The sequence below is a fragment of the Hordeum vulgare genome, chromosome 5H (assembly GCF_904849725.1).
Source record: "Hordeum vulgare subsp. vulgare chromosome 5H, MorexV3_pseudomolecules_assembly, whole genome shotgun sequence".
Classification (NCBI taxonomy): Eukaryota; Viridiplantae; Streptophyta; class Magnoliopsida; order Poales; family Poaceae; genus Hordeum; species Hordeum vulgare.
In genome coordinates this window covers 337,432,319-337,448,885 of record NC_058522.1, presented here as the reverse complement: position 1 = coordinate 337,448,885, position 16,567 = coordinate 337,432,319, and positions in this window count along the sequence as shown.

Below are 16,567 nucleotides of genomic sequence, written 5' to 3'. Positions count from 1 at the left end.
ATAGAGAAGACAGGTCGAATCTGTGTCCCCCATGGATGATTTGCCGTCCAAGTTGACGGGGGTGTCTCCACTAGTCGCCGGCTCATCCGGGAGACTCGCCCCTGTGTAAAATCAACAAAGATGCGGCGCCGCGCGATCTGACGCTTGGAGGGTTGGGCGAACCGATCCGGATCGACGATGTCGGTGTAGATGTCCATCTCGGGAACAATGCTCCGACTCATCCGATGAAGACGTGAATCTTGCCAAAGGGGGCCCGGTAACCTGATTCCATTGAACCAGCCTCGCAACCCAAGCTCAAATTGTGGATATAGCACTTTCCACAATGGCTCTTGGTCATGAGACCAACCGCGTAGCTCCCGAACCCTGGAAGGGCTCCCTTTGAGAACTTAACTCCACCGTGCGCAAGCCCCACGGTGGGCCCCAACTATTGTGGTTTTGTCACGAGAGATGTCCTCGTGAAAAGACATAGTGGTGAAGCCATCGCAACCATATGGCGACTAAAAGGGGTTGATCGAGAACGAGAGACGAGTTTACCCAGGTTCGGCCCCTCCGATGGAGGTAAAAACCTACGTCCTGCTTTGTATCTATTGATGATGAAATCGATTACAAGGGTGCGGTTTCGCCTGACCTAGGTCTCGATTGATTGTAACTTAATTCTACCAGCCCTAAAGACTCGCCTTTATATACAGGTCGAGACCCTTAGGTTTACAAGAGTCTGGGTCGCATTATGACCCGTGACATGTTACGTCTCTAACTCGCATTGCTCCTTAAGCAAGGAAACTCCCGGCGACCTTCTCCCTTGTGGACCATGACCCGCCATCTTCGTGTCTTGGGCCGTTACCAGCTCTTGTTGGTAAACCGCCTTGCACCTCCCGCTTTGTAGGTCACGACCCATCTTCAATATGGACGTTGAGATGCCACCATCTTGACCCGGCCTCTTAGGGAGGGTCATATAGCGGGATAATATCCCCAACAATAAGTATCATCGCAATAATCATCATAAGTAGCAACTTTGTTCTCATCATAGTCAAATGAAACCTCTTCCAAAATAGTGGAATCATTACAAAATAAAGTCATGACCTCTCCAAATCCGATTTTATCATTATAATAGATTTAACACCCTCCAAAATAGTGGTATAATTATTATATAAAGTTAACACTCTTTCAAACCCACTTTCATAAATATTGCAATCATCATAAATAGGAGGCATGCAATCATCATAATAAATTCGATCATTCAAAGCAGGGAGACTAAAAGGATCATCTTCATTAAGCATAGAACCCCAAGCTTGTGGCTTCGCATATCATTACCATCATGGATATTAAGAGAATTCATACTAACATTATTACTATCATGCTCATCATTCAAGGAATTCACATTAACCATTTTCGTACATTCTTCCTCTAGCGACTGAGCACAATTTTCCTTTCCATCATTTTCAAGAAAGACATGATGGAGATAAACAATATGAGACCACCTCAATTCCATTTTTTGTAGATTTCTTTTATAAAACTAAACTAGTGAGAAACAAGAAACTAAAAGATTTAATTGCAAGATCTAAAGATATACCTACAAGCACTCACCTCCGGCAACGGTGCCAAAAAACAGCTTGATGTCTACTAGGCAACTTTATTCTTGTAGACTATGTTGGGCCTCCAAGCGCAAAGTTTGTAGGACGTTAGCAATTTTCCCTCAAGTGGATGACCTAAGATTTATCAATCTATGGGAGGCATAGTATGAAGATGGTAAATTGCATAGGTGGACAAGTTTGGCAAAGAGATGGTGATAGAAGTGTAGTAATGATAGTAGATATAGTTTTTTGTAATCTGAAAATACAAAAACATCAAGGAACCAAGTAACAAAAGTGAGCATAAATGGTATTGCAATGCTTGAAAATGAGGCCCAGGGTCCATGCTTTCGCTAGTGCAATCTCTCAACAATGCTAACATTGTTAGATCATATAACACCCCCTCAACGTGCGATAAAGAAATTTTTTCTAGGGTACAAAACCACCTCAAAGTTATTCTTTCCGATCAATCTTTCCAAGAGTTCGTACTAAGATAAGAAGTTATCCTTTCCGATCGATCTATCAAGAGTCGTACTAAAATAACACCATAACAAATTCAGATTCATAATACTTAATCCGACACAAGGAACTTCAAGGAGCACACCAAGATTTCTACCGGAGAACATAGTATGAAAATGTGCAATCAACCCCTATGCCTAGATTACCCCAATGTCACCTCGGGAATTCACGAGTTGATGCCAGGACATATATCAAGTGAATCACTTGAATACCCTAATGTCACTACGGGTATTTGCATGCAAGACATATATTATGTGCTCTCAAACTTGAATGTTCAATCCAACATAAAAAGATCTTAAAGTGAAACATTCAATTCATCACAACAATAGCATGGGACAAACACCATATGATCCAACTATACTAACAAGGCCCCTGATATATCAAGAACATGACATCTCAAGAACACGAGAGAGAGAGAGAGAGAGAGAGAGAGAAATTGAACACATAGATAATGGTACAAACCCTCAACCCCGAGGGTGGACTTCTCCCTGCTCATCGTGGTGCCCGCCGGGATGATGAAGATGGCCATCGAAGATGATTTCTGTTGGAATTATGCCCTAGAGGCAATGATAAATAAGTTATTATTATAATTCCTGTATCAAGATAATCGTTTATTATCCATGCTATAATTGTATTGAATGAAGTCTTAGATACATGTGTGGATACATAGACAAAACACTGTCCCTAGCAAGCTTCTAGTTGGCTAGCCAGTTGATCAAGGATAGTCAAGGTCTTCTGACTATGTGCAAGGTGTTGTTGCTTGATAACTGGATCACATCATTGGGTGAATCATGTGATGGACTAGACCCAAACTAATAAACGTAGCATGTTGATCGTGTCATTTTGTTGCTACTGTTTTCTCCGTGTCAAGTATTTATTCCTATGACCATGAGATAATATAACTCACTGGCACCGGAGGAATACCTTGTGTGTATCAAACGTCACAACGTAACTGGGTGACTATAAAGATGCTCTACACGTATCTCCGAAGGTGTCCGTTGAGTTAGTATGGATCAAGGCTGGGATTTGTCACTCTGTGTGACGGAGAGGTATCTCGGGGCCCACTCGGTAATACAACATCACACACAAGCCTTGCAAGCAATGTGACTTGGTGTAAGTCACGAGATCTTGTATTACGGAATGAGTAAACAGAATTGCCACTAAACGAGATTGAAATTGGTATGCGGATACTGACGATCGAATCTCGGGCAAGTAACATACCGAAGGACAAAGGGAATGACATACGGGATTATATGAATCCTTGGCACTGAGGTTCAAACGATAAGATCTTCATAGGATATGTAGGATCCAATATGGGCATCCAGGTCCCGCTATTGGATATTGACCGAGGAGTCCCTCGGGTCATGTCTACATAGTTCTCGAACCCGCAAGGTCTGCACACTTAAGGTTCGGCGTTGTTTTATGCGTATTTGAGTTATATGGTTTGTTACCGAATGTTGTTCGGAGTCCCGGATGAGATCACGGATGTCACGAGGGTTTCCGGAATGGTCCGGAGACGAAGATTGATATATAGGATGACCTCATTTGATTACTAGAAAGTTTTCGGCATTTCCAGGAATGTACCGTTAGTGACGAATGGGTTCCGGGTGTTCACCGGGGGGGGGGGGGGGGGGCAGGCCACCCGGGGGAAGCCCATAAGCATTAGGGTTGTCGCACCAGCCCTTAGTAGGCTGGTGGGACAGCCCAAAAGGCTCTATGCACAGGAGAGAGAAAAAATCAAAGAGAAAGAAAAAAAGAGGGGAAGTGGGAAGGAAGAGAAGGACTCACTACTGAAATCAGAGATTTTGCCATCTGCTGCTTCTTTGCCGTCTGCTGGCTGATGGCAAAGACCCTCTTTGCCATCGGCTACCAAAAACCAGACGACAAAGAGGAGGCTGATGCCAAAGATACTATTTGCCATCAGCCAGCTCTTTGTCGTCTGCCAGCTCACGGCAAAGAGCTTTCAGGCAGACGACAAAGAGCATGGGCGGCCCACCCCGCAGCCCCTCTCTCCCCCCTAACGGCCTCTCTCTTTGCTGTCCGCTTTTCTCCTCTGTGCCCTTGGGAGGTGGATGGCAAAGAGGGTGCCCCCCTAACGACCGTTAGCCCCACCCCCACGCGCCTCTCTCTCACCCCTAACGGCCACCCCGACACCCCTCTCTCTCACCCCCGACACCACCACCGTCGCCGTGCCCTCCTCCGACCTCCCTGCGCCACCGCCCCTCCTCCTCCGGCCTCCCTGCGCCCCCTCCTCCTCCGGCCTCCCTGTGCCACCGCCCCCTCCTCCTCCGGCCTCCCTGCACCCCCTCCTCCTCCCTCCTCCGGCCTCCGGCCTCCCTGCGTCACCGCCCCCCCTCCTCCGGCCTCCCTACGCCCTCCTCCGGCCTCCCTGCGCCCCTCCTCACTGCGTCCCTCCTCCACCACGCCCCCTCCTCCTCCCCGGGACCTCCTCCTCCACCACTGCCATCGGAGCTTGCCCCTTCTCCACCACCACCGCCGTCTCCTCGACCGTCGCACCCTCCTCCTCCCCAGCCGCCCCCTCCGGTGAGTCATTTTTTTTATTTTTTTGCTAATTACAGATTTAGTTTTGTTTTGTTAATTAGTGGTAGCTAGATTATTGTTAGTAGTTTTAGTGGTAGATTTAGTTAGGTTAGTAGTTTTAGTTAGGTTAGTTAGGTGGAGGAGGAGAAGAGGAGAAGAGGAGGAGGAGGAGGACGAGAAGAGGAGAAGAAGAAGAGGAGTAGGAGGAGGAGGAGGAGGAGGAGAACAAAAAGAAGAAGAAGAGGAAGAAGAAGAGGAGAAGAAAAAATAAGAAGGAGAAGAAGAAGAAGAAGAAGAAGAAGAAGAGAAGAAAAAAATAAGAAGGAGAAGAAGTAAAGAAGAAGAGAAGAAGAGAATATGAAAAAATAAGAAGGAGAAGAAGAGAAAAAAGAAGAAGAAGTTGATTTTTTTTATTGTTTGGTATTTAGTGGTAGCTAGATTCTTTTTTAGTTACTTAGTGGTAGATTCTTTTTTTTTGCTGTTTAGTGCTATCAAGGTTTAGCGATAGGTTTAGTTAGCTTGGTTAGTTAGGTTAGTTAGTTAGTTAGCTTAATAGAAAGAACAGGAAGAAGAAGAAGAGGAGGAGGAGGAGAAGAGGAGAAGAGGAGGAGGAGGAGGAGGAGGAGAAGAAGAAGAAGAAGAAGAAGAAGAAGAGGAGGAGGAGGAGGAGAAGACAAAAATAAGAAGGAGAAGAAGAAAAGAAGAAGAAAAGAAGAAGAGAAGAAGAGAAGAAGAATACCTTCTCCTCCTCCTTCTTCTCCTCCTTCCCCTCCTCCGCCTCCTTCTTCTTCTTGATTTCTTCTTCTTCTTCTCCTCCTCCTCTTTCTTCTCCTCTATCTTATTCTCCTGACCTTATTTTCCCCAACAATGAGATAATTAGCCCATTTAGCTACAAAATGGCATAAAAACCTTGGTTAGCTCATGAATATTATATTCTTAACTTGTTTTCCTCTAAAATGACATAATTAGAATATTTGTGTTGATTGGTTGGATTTAGATGTGATAGTTGTCTCGTCGCTGTGTGGTCTGTTGTGCGAAGACCTGCCCGTGCGTTGTACGAGCTCCACCCCTGCATTCGTGGGTCAGTAAAATTTCATCTCCTCCCCGCCCCTTCATTTATTGTGGCTCGGTTTCCGGATGAAACTTTCTAGATTTAGGTAATTAAATTAATTTATCAGTATGCGTGACCAGTATGCGTCTCCCATTCGAAAGGGCGACATCTATAAATATGCATGTCTTTGCATATTTATAACCGCCATCCTTTTGAATTGTCCAACATTATCCATGGACAGCCCGAGTATGTGTAGATTGGGTTCGTGCTGTGGATCCGATGCGGAATTTCGTCAGTGCCTCCCTGTTGTTCTCCGGATGCACATCCTCTCTGTTTATTGTGGAGACGTGTTTCAGGAGAACAGCGGGGAGGTGCTGCCGAAATTTTGCGTTGGATCCGGAGCAGAGCATGGGAAAACAAACCCAATCTACACATACTCGGGTGGGATTAGGACCTATCTTTACCTATTAGCATGTAGGTTGCCTAGACGTAATAAAAATGGCGAACCTGATTAACCGATGAATATAGATGCTAAATTATATATAAATATATTTCTTCTGTCTTTAGTAGCTATGCAAGATGAGTGATGGTGCGTGGATGTATACCGGTCACCCTAGTCAGAAAGAGATGACGAAAGAATGGTTTGTAAAAACAAAGAAATTTGTGAAAGCCGCATTCGCAAATGGCCACGAAAGAAACTATTGCCCGTGTCCTGGATGCGACAAATATAAAAAGACGACAGAGGCTGTAATGATTAAACACCTGCAGAGGAGAGGTTTTAAGCCTAATTATACGGTGTGGACATTTCATGGTGAGTCTATACAACTCACAAGAGCTGAGGTGGTCCGTTGTCGCACGGACGAGCATGGTACTGGGATCGAAGACATGGTGCAAGTCTTTAAATGATACTCGGGATTCGGAAGATGAGATGGAGGAATCTGCAGAGGCCTTTTATAAAATGTTGGAGTCTTCAAAACGTCCTCTCCATGAGCACACTGAGCTCTGTCAGCTGGATGCAATTGCACAAGTAATGGCCCTGAAGGCTTGGTTCAACTTGGGAAGAGAATGCTACGATGCGATGATGACACTATATGGACGCTTCCTACCCAAAGGCCATGTTATGCGTGCAAACCTGTACCAGTCGGACAAAATACTTCGTGTACTTAAGATGCCCTATGAGAATATAGATGCATGTGAGAAAGGATGTGTCTTATTTAGGAAGGAGTATGCACACTTGGACTATTGTCCCAATTGCGAGTCTTGCAGGTATCTTGTGGTAGACAATGGTATGGGTGAGAAGAGGCACACCAAAATCGCAGTTAGTGTTCTTCGGTATATGCCAATCGTACCAAGACTTCAACGTCTTTTCATGGTCGAAGAGACAGCCAGACAGATGACATGGCACGAATTGGGCAAAAGAACCGAACTAGATGCGGATGGGAATAAGATGATGGTACACACATCGGATGGGGAAGCGTGGAAACATTTCGATGGATTGCATCAGGCTAAAGTGGCAGATCCAAGGAATCCTCGAGTCTGCGACGCCACGGATGGTAATAATCCCTTTGGCATGACGACAATCCAATACAGTTGTTGGCCTGTATTTGTCATTCCACTCAATCTCCCCCCCCCCCCCCCCCGGGCAGAGTATGCAAAGAAATAACGTATTTCTAACGTTGATAATCCTAGGGCCCAATTATCCGGGGAAGAATATGAATGTGTACCTGCAACCGGTTAAGGATGAATTAGAAGAAGCTTGGGATAATGGGGTCAAGACATACGATGCCGCTAGAAAAGAAAACTTCAAAAACTTGGCACCACCTGCGTTCACACGCCAACAGATCCTGGATCAGGTAAACGCCCTCGAGCATGATCCAGAGCGTCTGGGGTATTTCAAGGGGTATAATTCCAAACACACATGGACTCACAAGCCATGCTTCTGGGATCTTCCTTACTTCAAAGACCTCCTTCTTCCACACAATATCGACATGATGCACACTGAAAAGAATATCGGAGATGCTATTTTTGGTAAATTGTTCGACACAGATGGGAAGACAAAGGATAATATTAAGGTTAGAGTCGATCAAGAGACACTATGTCATAGACCGTTACAAAACATGCGAGAAGGCAAAGGAAAGCAGAAGTGGTCGAAGCCAAAGACCTGGTTCAATCTTGGAAGGCCAGCTATGAGGGAAATTATCTTGTGGGTCAAAATGCACTTGATGTTCCCCGATGGGTATGCAATGAATCTAAAGAGGGGAGCGAGTCTTGAAAAATTAAAAATCTTTGGTCTCAAGAGTCATGATTGGCACATATGGCTAGAGCGGGTAATGCCGGTGATGTTACGTGGCTTTATTCCTAGGAATGAATGGCTAGTACTGGTGGAGCTGAGCTATTTCTTCCGTGTTCTTTGTGCGAAAGAATTGTCGCCTGGCGTGGTAGAAGACATGGAGGAGTTTGCACCAGAGTTGTTGTGCAAGTTAGAGAAGATCTTTCCACCCGGCTTCTTTAATCCAATGCAGCATTTGATTTTACATCTACTGACCGAGGCAAGATTGGGTGGGCCCGTGCAAGATTGTTGGTGGTATGCAACTGAGAGGATGCAGAATACCCTTCGAGCTAAATGTAACAATAAGCATAGAATTGAAGCATCGATGGCTGAGGCATTCATTACTGAGGAGGTGGCAAACTTTGTGACAGCACACTACGAAGCCAAAAATCATCATTTGCATAATCCGAAGCCTCGGCACAATGATGCAGACCCTAAAAAAGGTGGGTCCAACCTTAGCCTATTCAAAGGGAAACTCGCACCAGCCGGTGCTTCGAAACCAATAACGTTGGATGTTGAAGAATGGCGGAACATTCCGTTGTATATCTTCAACAACCTAACAGAAGTGCGGCCGTACATCGAGTGAGTTCTCGGCACATTTTCCCGTAACTTCTAATTCATTTGAAGTGCTCTTATTCCCGGATATTTCAAACAGCCGTTACGTCGCCAAATTCTCGGATGGAGCGGTGATCGAAAATGATTCCGTCGAAGAGTATGAGCTTCTGTCAAAGACAGGAGGCGGCTATCCCGGTTTCATCTCTTGGTTCAAACAAATGGTAATTATCAATAATTGACCATTTCATTTCTTGGTCTAACTTGCGGCTAATGCAACAATCATTTCATATTAAACATTGTACGCTAATTCAGAGTCTATGGACGCCGAATGAAGAATTGTTTTGACTATAAGGTCCGTTCATTTGAGAAATACAACATCAACGGGTATCTCTTTCGTACCTTTGGCAAAGAGCTATCTATGCTCGACCGGAAATCTACAAATTGTGGTGTCTCTGCTATCGGCGAAGGTGTTATCGAGTATTATGGAAGAGTTGAAACAATTTATGAACTTCAATTCTATGGTGAAAACCCACCGAACGTCGTAGTCTTCAAATGTTATTGGTTCCAGCCAAAGAAGACTAGAAGGACTCATGAACATATAGGACTAGTCGAAATCAATCCAAACACGCATTTAGATGTTCCCGATGTCTATATTACGGCTCAACAGGCGACCCAAGTTTTCTATCTACCATGGGCATGCCAAACGGATAAGAATCTGGAAGGTTGGTATGTTGTTTATGAAGTGCCGCCACATGGCAGACCACCTCTCCCAAATGAACAGGATTATGAACCTCACATTAACCCAGACACATATAATGTAGAATTCTTCCAAGAAACACGTCTTTCCAAGAAACGTTTCAAGAACCGCGTGCATCACCCAAGAACATGGAAGTAGACAACGACAATGAATCCGACTCCAGCCCTGAGCTGGAACCAGAAGACCTGGAACTCGTAGAGGTTACTAATGCGGATGACGTGTCAATGCTTCAACGATTAAAGGAAGGCCTTTCACAACTTCACGCCGTTGAACCCGACGAGCACGTCATTCATGAAGACATGCGTGATAGTGATGATGATGATGCATTTATTAATGATGATTTTTAGTTTGTAAGATTCACAACTTAAATTATATATATTTTAATCTTTATTATTCATGTACATATTATTATTCATGTCAGTTATTCAATATTTTTATGTTGTACTAATTTTTTTTAATCTTTATCATGGCAGGTCACCAGGTGTGGAAAGATGGTGGGCGCTCGTCCAGATCGCTCGACGGGTACTTCCCAGGCGCCCCGCACGAGGGGTGGTACTTCCCTTCCACCCATATCTCTCCGTAGAGCCTTGGCAGACAGTCTGTCGACACCAACCGTGGGTTCTTCTTCGTCGACGGCATTGCCCACTGGGAGAGGTGCTGGTCGGGTAGGGAAGAAGGGGAAGGGTACAGGGAGAGGTGGTGGCCGCGGAAGATCTAGGAGGACTGTTGAGCCGTCCTCGCCACCACCACCAGCTCATTCACCCGAGCATAGGACTACTATGGTCGACCCGTTTGCGGAGGAGGCTACGGGGACTCCGTTCCAGGAGCCTGGTGTTGACGAGCATTTGTCCCATGAGACTCCGGTCCAGGAGCAGCCTAGGGTCGAGGTGCATTCGGCCCACGATACTACGGTTCCGGAGGCTTCACCCGACGTGGAGAGGCCCGGATGGGAGACCTGGTCGGATCGTACCGAGTTGCCGGATTGGACCGATGGTCCGGGTGGCTCAGGGGGCGGGGATGGTGAGGATGAGCTTACGGATAGTGAGGGCGATGTGCAGGTGGACGGGGCCACCGTGTACAAGCGTGGTAGTACACGTCTCCCGGTCGCGCCGGCTACCCACGAGCAGAGGCCGGTGATTAAACCTGAAGGAGATAGGTAAGTACATTTACTCTTTTTTTAGCTTTTGCCTTCAAGTTTGTTCAAATATCTAATGCGTTGACCTTATCATACTGCAGGGGATGGGTACACCCTCTTGGTGTCCGCAGGACGAACTCCGTCCTTGGTGTGCTTAGCCGGACAATTTTCCCGGGGTTTGTCACCTTGCCTGGTGAGGGTCAGGTTCCTACACTAGGATTTTCCTGGGAGCACTACCAGGCTGCGCAGGCCCCGCCGGAGGAGATTATAGATGGTGTCTTGTGCCACACGAGGGCCGAGATGGTGATCAAGAGCTTTTGGGAAAATTATCCTTTTACAGAATCTAAAATTAACAATATAGCTAATTATTGTACTAATCGGTGTTTTCACGTTTGATTGTAGACCTTCTATAGGTGTGAGGATGGATATGAGGAGGAGGCGGCCAGGGTTCTCGAGGCCGAGTGTACGCGATTACTACAGAACTTGCGCCACGAGGCTCGGCCGCAGGCTATTCGAGATTACTACGCCACGCATGGTATTAAAAAGCAGAAGAAGGATTGCCGCGGAAAGTTTCTAAAGAAGGAGCAATACATGAAGGTAATTACCTATTCTTAAGTCCTTCTACGTAGTTTTCTTGATTTCATTCATAGGCGTAGCGCTGAAAATTCTTTCTAATAACTTGCAGGTGCCCCCGAGATGGTGTGCGGATAAGATGGATTGTTGGGAGGCGTTGGTTGATGAGCGGTGCACAGGCAGCTGGCGATCCGTCCACGAGAATGCGAAGGATCGGCGTAGCCAAATGGTTGGTGTGCCACACCATCAAGGCAGCGCCAACTTACTTCAGTTCAGACGAAACTGGGTATGTGATTTGCTTCATGATTCATGCAATTCATTCTTGATGCTAATATTTTGTTCCTCTCTTTTAGGCGCATCACAATAAGACGGAGATGCCACACTTGTACGACCTTCATGGCATGGCCCATACTGCCTCGTACAAGAAGGCGAAGGCATTCTCTGAGTCTGACCTGGATGATCCCAATAACTTCACCAACTTATCATCCCACCAGAAGCTCATGGCATACAGGGACGCGGGGAAGGCTTCGAAAGGGGATGACTTTAACCCTAGCCAGGAACCTTTGGATCCAGAGCTGGTGATGATATGTGGTGGCGGGAGGCCCCATGGCTCGATAGCCATTGGAGATGGGATAATACGTTGTCCACTCACTCTCCCGGAGATCAAGGTGCGCCAGTCGAGCAGCTGTCCTGAGATAATGCGCCGTCCACGGCCAGTCGATATTTCCATCGAGGTTAGTTGTACGGACTAAGAACACTTTCATCCATTTTATTATGTGTGTCACCATAGATCATTATTGTGGTAACGAGGAATGGTGTTTCAGGCTGCTCTTCAGAAAGAGAGATTGGCAAATCAGGCTCCTCTTGAGAAAGAGAGATTGGCAAGCCAGGCTGCTCTTGAGGCTGCATTTGAGAAAGAGAGATTGGCAAGTCAGGCTGCTCTTGATGAGAGGGACTAGACCACAGCACGATTGATTGAGGAGGAGAGGTCCCGGAATGAGGCGGGTCAACGGGCCCTGTATGAGCTTTTTGTGGTACGTTTTTTTCCACATTAGCCAAATCATGTGTGTAATGTCTATTTCATTACTAACTAATACGACCCACTCTTCAGGGTCTGTGCGAGAAGAGCGGTCAAGTCCCTCCGCTGATGCCCGTCTTCTCTTTGATTGGCACGGTGAGTTTCATTATAAACTAGTATCAATAATTGAGTGTCATCATGCTAACTGAGACATTGCAAAATATATATTCTGCAGAATAACTCCCGAGCGGCATCGCACGACCCTTCTCCAAGTGTTTCTCCTCCTTGATGACCACTACGGTAAGTTTGTCTTCTCCTCTTTCATATTCTCCTTGCCTTAATTTCCCCAACAATGACATAGTTAGCCCATTTAGCTCCAAAAAGACATAATTAGCCCATTTAGCTCCAAAATGCCATAATAATCTCAAAATGGCATAAGAACCTTGGTTAGCTCATTAATATTATATACTTAGCTTGTTTTCCACTAAAATGAGATAATTAGCCCATTGAGCTCCAAAAACACATAATTAGCTAATTTAGCCCCAAGAAGAGGAGAAGAGGAGAAGAAATAGGAAAAATGAAAAGAAAGAAGAAGAAGAAGAAGAAGAGCAGAAGGAGAAGGAGGAGGAGGAGGAGGAGGAGGAGAAGGCCAAGGACCTTCTAGTCCTTCTCCTCCTCCTCCTCCTTCTCCTCCTTCTTCTTTATTTCTTCTTTTTCTTCTCCTCCTCTTCTTTCTTATCCTATTTCATATTCTCCTTGCCTTAATTTCCCCGACAATGACATAATTAGCCCATTTAGCTCCAAAATGCCATAATAACCACAAAATTGCATAAGAACATTGGTTAGCTCATGAATATTATATACTTAACTTGTTTTCCTCTAAAATGGGATAATTAGCCCATTTAGCTCCAAAAAGACATAATTAGGTAATTTAGCTCCAACAAGAGAAGAAGAGGAGAAGAAATAGGAAAAATGAAAAGAAAGAAGAAGAAGAAGAAGAAGATGATGAAGAGAAGAAGGAGAAGGAGGAGGAGGAGGAGGAGGAGAACGTCAAGGACCTTCTAGTCCTTCTCCTCCTCCTCCTTCTCCTCCTTCTTCTTGATTTCTTCTTCTTCTCCTCCTCCTCCTCTTTCTTCTCCTCTTTCATATTATCCTTGCTTTAATTTCCCCAACAATGACATAATTAGCCCATTTGGCTCCAAAATGCCATAATAAGCTCAAAATGGCATAAGAACCTTGGTTAGCTCATGAATATTATATACTTAGCTTGTTTTCCTCTAAAACGGGATAATTAGCCCCTTTAGCTCCAAAAAGGCATAATTAGGTAATTTAGCTCCAACAAGAGGAGAAGAGGATCATAAATAGGAAAAATAAAAAGAAATAAGAAGAAGAAGAAGAAGAAGAAGATGAAGAGAAGAAGGAGAAGGAGGAGGAGGAGGAGGAGAAGGTCAAGGACCTTCTAGTCCTTCTCCTCCTTCTTCTTGATTTCTTCTTCTTCTCCTCCTCCTCCTCTTTCTTCTCCTCTTACATATTATCCTTGATTTTATTTCCCCAACAATGACATAATTAGCCCATTTAGCTCCAAAATGCCATAATAAGCTCAAAATGGCATAAGAACCTTGGTTAGCTCATGAGTATTATATTATTAGCTTGTTTTCCTCTAAAATGGTATAATTAGCCCATATAGCTCCAAAAATACATAATTAGGTAATTTAGCTCCAACAAGAGGAGAAGAGGAGAAGAAATAGGAAAAATGAAAAGAAAGAAGAAGAAGAAGAAGAAGAAGAGAAGAAGGAGGAGGAGGAGGAGGAGGAGAAGGCCAAGGACCTTCTAGTCCTTATCCTCCTCCTCCTCCTCCTCATTCTCCTCCATCTTCTTTATTTCTTCTTCTTCTCCTCCTCCTCCTCTTTCTTCTCATCTTTCATATTCTCCTTGCTTTAATTTCCCCAACAATGACATAATTATCCCATTTAGCTCCAAAATGCCATAATAACCTCCAAAATGGCATAAGAACCTTGGTTAGCTCATTAATATTATATACTTAGCTTGCTTTCCTATAAAATGGGATAATTAGCCCATTTAGCTCCAAAAAGACATAATTAGGTAATTTAGCTCCAACAAGAGGAGAAGATGAGAAGAATAGGAAAAATGAAAAGTAAGAAGAAGAAGAAGAAGAAGAAGAGAAGAAGGAGATGGAGGAGGAGGAGGAGAAGGAGGAGAAGGCCAAGGACCTTCTCACTACTAGAATTCCTATATTTGCCGTCTGCCAAATCTTTGCCGTCAGCCAGCAGACTGCGAAGAACCTCTTTACCGTGCGTTGGCAAAAAACAGACGGTAAAGAGGAGGGTGATGGCAAAATATATATTTGCCATCAGCCACCTCTTTGCCGTCTGCTGACAGACGGCAAAGGTAGGGATGGCCGACGGCAAAGTTGTCCCACCCCACCCCTCCTCTCTCCCCAGCCCACCCCGGCCCCACCCACCCCTTTGCCGTCTGCCTGACTAGCTTTGCCGTCCGTGGCGGACGGCAAAGGGGATCAGTGGCAGACGGCAAAGGGATGGACCCCCGAAAAGTTAACGGCGCCGCGCGCCTACCTCTCTCCTCTCTCCCACGCACTCTCTCTCTCTCCCACGCGCTCTCTCTCTCCCACGCACGCCCAGCGCCGCCGCCCCCAGCGCCGCCGCCGCCCCACCGCCGCCGCCTCCCCCCCCACCTCCCCACCGCCGCCCTGCGACCCCCCCCTGCGGGCCTCCCTGCGCCCCTGCGCCCTGCGCCCCCAGCGCCGCCGCCGCCCCACCGCCGCCGCCGATCACCGCCGCCGCCTCCCCCCACTCCTCCCCACCGCCGCCCTGCGACCCCCCCCCCCCTGCGTGCCTCCCTGCGCCCCTGCGCCCTGCGCCCCCAGCGCCGCCGCCCCCCACCGCCGCCGCCGCCGCACCGCCGCCGCCTCCCCCCCCCACCTCCCCACCTACACACCCCACCGCCGCCCTGCGCCCCCCCCCCCTCCTGCGGCCCTCCTCCTCCTCGGTGAGTCCTTTTTTCCTTTTTTCGTTTAATTCATTAATTAGGTTAGTTAGGTTAGTTGTTAATTACCTATTGTTAGTTAGGTTAGTTAGGTTAGTTGTTAGTGGTTACGTACTGGTAATTAGGTTAGTTAGGTTACTTGTTAGTTGTTAGTGGTAATTAGGTTAGTTGTTAGTGGTATTACCCCTCGAGCTAGGTTAGTTGTTAGGTTAGTTGTTAATTACCTACTGTGTGTTAGGTTAGTTGTTAGGTTTGTAGTTGACCGTGTAGAGCCCTCCGGTCGCCGCCTATGCTTGCACTAGCCACAACGTTGAGGATATTACAACAGCTCGCAATAGTAGTTGTCGCACCGACACGACATCTCGACGACACCCCTGACACCCGTCACGATGCCCCGAAACCCCGACACGACGCCCCGACACGACATCTCGACGACACCCCTGACACCCGACACGATGCCCCGAAACCCCGACACGACGCCCCGACACGACATCTCGACGACACCCCGGCATGAAATATTTTTTTATGGAACCTGGAAAGTTTTATAAAGTAGTATAGGTAACCTGGAAAGTTTTATAGGTAACCTAGAAAGTTTTATAGGTAACCTAGAAAGTTTTATAGGTAACCTCGACCCCCGACCCCCGACCCCCGACAACACTCACCCTCGACCCCCGACCCCCTACCCCGACCCCCGACGCCTGCGCCGTGGTGGCCGGTAGCGACTGTTGGGGCAGCCCCCCCAGCGGCGCGGTGGTGGCCGGCCACACCGGCTAGGGAGTGCCCGCGGCGTGGTAGTGCTGCAGCAGCAGCTGCGGCGGCAGTGGCGGCGCCCCTCCGTGGAGTGGCTGGAAGGCCGGGGTGGCCCACAGCAGCGACGGCGGCCCGTAGGTAGTGGGGGCGACGCTCGGCGGCGGGGGTTGGGTCCCAGCGGGGCGGTGGTGGTGGTTTGCGGCAGTGGGGCGGTGGTGGTTGTGAGATGGCGCCGTCGCGGCTAGGGTTAGGTGCGGCGGAGGCTAGGGTTCCGGCTCCTTAGAGAGCCGGGCAACAGAAGATAATATCTATATATTTTAATATTTATTATTCATGTACATATTATTATTCATGTCAGTCATTCAATTTTTTTATGTTGTACTAATTTCTTTTAATCTTTATCATGGCAGGTGTTGAAAGATGGTGGGCGTGGGTCCAGAGCGCTCGACGGGTTCTTCCCAGGCGCCCCGCACGAGGGGTGGTACTTCCCTTCCACCCCTATCTCTCCGTAGAGCCTTGGCAGACAGTCTTTCGACACCAGCCGGGGGTTCTTCTTCGTCGGCGGCATTGCCCGTTGGTAGAGGTGCTGGTCGGGTAGGGAAGAAGGGGAAGGGTACAGGGAGAGGTGGTGGCCGCGGAAGATCCAGGAGGACTGTTGAGCCGTCCTCGCCACCACCACCAGCTTATTCACCCGAGCATAGGACTAGTATGGTCGACCCATTTGCGGAGGAGGCTACGGGGACTCCG